The sequence below is a fragment of the Gossypium arboreum genome, chromosome 12 (assembly GCF_025698485.1).
Source record: "Gossypium arboreum isolate Shixiya-1 chromosome 12, ASM2569848v2, whole genome shotgun sequence".
NCBI lineage: Eukaryota > Viridiplantae > Streptophyta > Magnoliopsida > Malvales > Malvaceae > Gossypium > Gossypium arboreum.
The window spans coordinates 24,970,656-24,976,371 of NC_069081.1; positions in this window are offsets into that span (position 1 = coordinate 24,970,656).

Sequence of the window (5,716 nt, forward strand, 5' to 3'; positions counted from 1 at the left end):
ATAAAACTCTACTTCTTTATTATTCATCATGTTTTGCACTAGGGCCCTGAACTCCCTGCACTCTTGGATTTCATGCCCCACTTCATTATGAAACTCACAGTAGTTCCACTTTTCTTCAGGTCTCTTCTTCGAATCCAATACGATTAATCCTCTTTTCACCATCTCCTTCGAAACCCGTTTCAAAGGGGTTTTTACTTCAGCAACCTCATATTAGACCTTCTTGCTCTCACTTTTATTTATCCTATTTACCTATTGGTCAGCATGATTGGGTAGCGGGTTTCCTGCTACATTGGGTGCGGATTGGTTGTCAAAGTTCACTATCCCCATTTTGATAAATCTTTCAATTAGCTTTTTGAACGTAGTCCAATTTTCAATTGAATGCCTAGTGATTCCAACGTGGTATTCACACTGAGCATTTGCATCATACCATTTGGGATTGGGGGTTACATCAGCTTTAAGTAGAAAGGAGACACTATGTGTTCATCAAATAGGTTCTAATACAGCTCCCTATATGTCATGGGTATAGGCGTAAACTGTAGTCTTTCTGTATTCGTCCTCGTATTGGATGCTTATCTCGGGGTGCTCTGCTGGTTGGCAGTTACCGTCTTTGGTTGCCTCACTGTAAACGACTTGGAATGACCTTTGTTTTATATGCTCATGTTGTTCACCTCGTTCTCCTTTTTCCTTGGGGGTGACCTCTTGGTACTTTCCCCTACATCTATTTTGCTACTCCTTACCACATTCTCGATCATTTCGCTGGTTACCACCATATCTGAGAAGCTTTTAGTGGTGCTCCCCAACATATGAGTGATGAATGGAGTCTTTAAGGTATTGATGAATAGCATGGTGGTCTCTTTTTCAAGGAGAGGTGGCTGGACTTGTATGACAACCTCCCTTCCCCTTTGGGCGTATTGTCGAAAGTGTTCATTCGGTTTCTTTTCCATGTTTTGCGAGGTAATCCTATTCAAGGTCATATCCGTCACATGACTATACTGTTTCATGAAAGATTGAGCTAGGTCCTTCCATGAGTTGATCTCGATACTGCTCAATTGGTTGTACCATTTGGATGCTGCCCCAACCAGACTATCAAGGAAGTAGTGAATTAGTAGCTAGTCATTGTTGACGTACCCAGTCATTCGTCTACAAAACATGCTAGTATGAGCCTCGAGGCAGCTAATCCTATTATACTTCTCGAACTCAGGAGTTTTGAACTTAGGGGAAGCATCAGATCCGGAACCAAGCTCAAACTTTTAGCATCGATCCCACAGTGATGGTTAGCAATTTCCATTGCTTTGAACTTCTACTCTATCCACTTGCATCTGTCTTCCAATTGTTTCGAGAGTTCCACTCTCGCTCTTTCGGCTTCTACCATGTCATCTAGATCGGGGACTACGGGATTAGTTGGGTTATCCCTTGGATTAGAGCCCGAGCCTGCTTGATAGTTGATTGGCATCGAAGCACTGGCCTGAAATTGTTTGGGCCTGATTGTAACGAATGGCCTTTGTGTATACACCTCGGCTTGTGTCTGAGCATTTTTCGGGGTAAAACCAGAAGGGTAAAGATGATCTTCATTGTCATCTCCAGTATTGACCATAGGGCCCTTTCCTTTCTCCTGTCCACCAGTCAACAGTTGTGTTAGCTGGTTCATCATGTTCCTTTGTGATGCCAGCATTTGGTCCCTCATATCTTGCTGAAATTTAGCCAATTGCTCTTTGTTTTGTGCTTGCATTTGTTCTTGCATCTCCTTTTGCATTTGTTCCAACCTTTTTAGTCTTTTATCCATTGCTTTATTTTTTCTTCTTGTAGTGTAAGGATGTGTATATTGTACATTTTTGTTGGTTTCCAGATTACTGAAATGATTTTTTTAATTAATGAGGGCCTTTTTGTGAAAATTAATGCATATGATGTGATGAAATGCAAATGCATGAACGCAAAAAAAAAGCGTCAACTCTGATTCAATTCCATTTAGAATAACTTTACTAGAAAACAAAATTCTTTACATAGAAATGGATTACAGATACAGCCTAGCCCTAATGCTTAAAGTATTAACTCTCCTAAGCAACCAAGCCAATTCCAAGCCTCGGCCTGATCCTAATTCATATTTCACACTCAATACATCTGCTTGAACTGCTAAAATCTATAAATGGCCAGCCATCTCTCGAATCTGGGCCACAACCTCACCCATAATGTAGTCTCTATCCCTAATTTGACCCTGAGATCGATGGAGTTGCTACTACACTGCTCATTACTTGCTTTAAGGAGATCAACTCGGAGCTCATTATTTTGTAGCGCAATCTCAAGTTCTTCGACTTTCCTTTTCAGCTCTTCAATCTTATCCAAGCTCTCCTTCAGCTCTATTGCAGAGTTACGGCTACGATGCTGATGAAGCGATTTTTCTAATTCTAGCCTTTCACTTGATCTTCTCATTTTAGGCTTCCGAAAAAATCTTCTCTAAGGCTTCTTTTCGACCTTGGGCGTCTTGGTATTTTCTCTCCCATCTATAAGCTTTGGCCTTCTCTTCTTGAATCTCGTGTTGCCATTGTTCAGACATTTTTCCCAACCCGACAGTTCTCATCTATAGGCGCAATTTCTTATAATCTATTTTTAGACTATCCAAATCTTCCTTGGCCTTCTTCTCTCCTTTTCTCCTTTTCTCGGTCTCTAATTTTAGAATATCGACATCTAGCCTCAAATGTATCTTTTCATCTTCTTGTAATATCCCGAATTAGGGCCTAATCAGAATAGTGGTTTCATGACCACAAATCTGAGATAGAAATAATTATTTTATAATTATTGTGAGGTTTATGATATGATTGCATGATTGTGTGAAAATTTCGTGACGAAATTCTATGCATAAAGTGCTTAAGTTGAAATTAGGGACTAAATCGAATAATTTGCAAAACTTGCATTCTAGAAGTTTTTAGTATGGAATTGCTTTGGAATATTTATGAGGAGGTCTTAAATAGAAATTTTACCAATTTCTAAGTCTATGGACAAAAATTTGGACATGGATGGAATTTTTGGAAAGTTTAGTAGTAAGGGCATTTTGGTCATTTGTATATTAAATGAAATAAAATGAGAAAAATAACACAAAATGATCATCTTCTCCATATTTTTGCTGCTGAATTTTACCTCTCCCCATAGCTAGGGTTTCTTCAACTTTCAAGCTTTATAGTAAGTGATTTCATGCCCTGTTTTTAATGATTTTTATGTTTTTGAAATCCCGGTAGCTTGATTTAGCTTATGCTAGCAATAATTCAACCTAGGGTTCATATTTGGAAAAATACCTATTGGTGAAATTTGTGTATTTTGGTGTTTTATGATAGAATATGAGGTTTTAAATTATGCTAGACAACTTGTGCTACTTGGTTTTAAGTGAAAACGAGAAAACGGGCTTAATCGATAAAAATACCTAATAGTCATAAGTACATGTTAGAGTGTGAATTTGATGTAGCCATAGAAGGGAAAAATGACCAGCATGTCATAAAACATAAGAAAATAGGATGAGGTTTAATTTACGAGCCTTGGGGAAAAAGTGCAAATATGTGAAAGTTTAGGGGCAAAATAGTAATTTTGCCAAAGTTAAATTTAGGGCTGTTTTGATGAATGTATGTATTAAATAAATTAATTTGGTATTATAGATCAAGAGAAACAAGATTCAAGTCATGATCGAGGGAAAAACAAAGTTTACGAGGAATAGGCTCGATTGCTAATATTTTGAATCGAGGTAAGTTCATGTGTAGATATGGTAACATAATTTTATTTTAAGTGATTTAATGATATTTGTATGATATGATATTTATTATCATGAAATATTGTGCTTTGTGAATTATTATTTGGTAATATGCAAATTATGTGAACAACTTGATAAGTATTAGATGTTAGCAAGTATCGGTTTTTACATTTCGAAGAAGGTGATCAAAAAAATTGAGAAGAATCTCGTTTGAACCCTGGGAATAGATTAGGGTACAAGTGACATGTCACTAGGATGGTTAAGTTCCGAACTCGTTGAGTTGAGTCCGAGTTCGTGAGATGTAACTAGGCACCCTAGCTCGTTGAGTTGAGTACGAGTTCATTTATGGGCGGGTTACATGGTAGCTTGGCTACATAGATTTCAAAAGCTATTGAGCTTGTTCAGTTATGAGTATAGCACTTACGTGCACACTATCTGTGTATCCGAAATTATATTCCGATGTGTTCAAGGGGAGAATCCTAAGAGAATATGGAGAATACTTAAAACGAAAGTGATTCGATGATGAATGTGTTGAAGAAGTGAAAATGGATAGGTATGAGTTTAATCCTTGGTTGAGAACTTGGTAAGACAAATTTGTGGTAAGATAGTAAGTATTCTTATGATATGAGTGTCTTAATGATGTTTATGTTGGATTGCATGATCATGTTACTTGTTATTTGCATGTGAACTTACTAAGCATTTATGCTTACTCCTTGCTTTTCAGTCATTGTAGTTTTGACAAGCTGGCTTGAGAATCGGGAGAGGTCGAAGGCTCGTTCACACTATCCGAAGACCTAAATTGGTAAAATGGCTTGTATATTTTGAGTGTGGCATGTATAACAACATACTCACTTTGTGTAAATGATCATATGATATGGTTATGGTTTGGTAAGAAAAGGGTTTGTAAATGATTAGCTATTGGAATGGCTAATCAAGTTTATATATGATAACATGTATGCTTTGTGTCTTAACTAAACCATGAAAATCCTTGGAAAGGTAAAATTGACCACAAAATGTAATCGATAAAAAGAAGTGACATGAATTTGAAAAATCACTAAAATAGTAGAAATGGAATTAAAGGATGAATAAGTTATGAAATAGAAGCTTGATGAGTCGTTTTCATATGGATGGCACAAAAAGGTAAATGAGTTATATTTTATGAGATATTTAAGTTTTGGTGGAACAAAGTTAGAGTGGTCTCGAATCCCTTATTCAATTTAAAAATTCACAATAAATTTTAAAAATAATTAGAAGTCATGTTTTATATGTATAGATTCCTTATTGAGTCTAATTTTATTAGAAGCAAACGCATAATCATTGAAACTCATGCAGGAGATATCGATTAAGTAATACAGGGGACAGAGTAGTCAAACCCTGAAACAGGGGAGATTTTAATCAATAAACTGTACTAATTAGCTTGACCAAAAATTCTAGAAAAAAATTAGTAGATAGATATATGAGTCTAGTTTCAGGGAAAATTTATGGATCTTAATTCCATGTTTCGAAACTCGAGATATGAATTTTTAAGCTACTATGATGTAGTTAGCCAGCTTGTCTAGAAATTGTAAATAAATTGTTTAAGCTGTTTAATTAATGAATTAAGTTTAGTAACACCTCGTACTCGACTCCGGCGACGGTCTCAGGTACAGGGGCATTACATTTAGTGGTATCAGAGTAGGTTTAGTCGGTTTTCAGACTAATGTTTTGTATGTAAGGGTTTTGGTATACATGCCATATATATATATTGTGATAGTGTGACGACTTTTGACCTTTTAAATGATTATTTTTATAGTAAATGGATCCCGATCTAGTTGTGGCTGATGATGTAGAGAGTAATGCACCAGCTCTATCAAGGGCGGTGTTAATCGAAAATCCACCTCCCATTGTTGGTCAAGGAGGAGGAGAAGGGGCTCGGAAGCCTTTCTCTAGATGATGAATGCCTGGTATACTGAGTTCGTTCATACGAACCCGAATGCATAACCT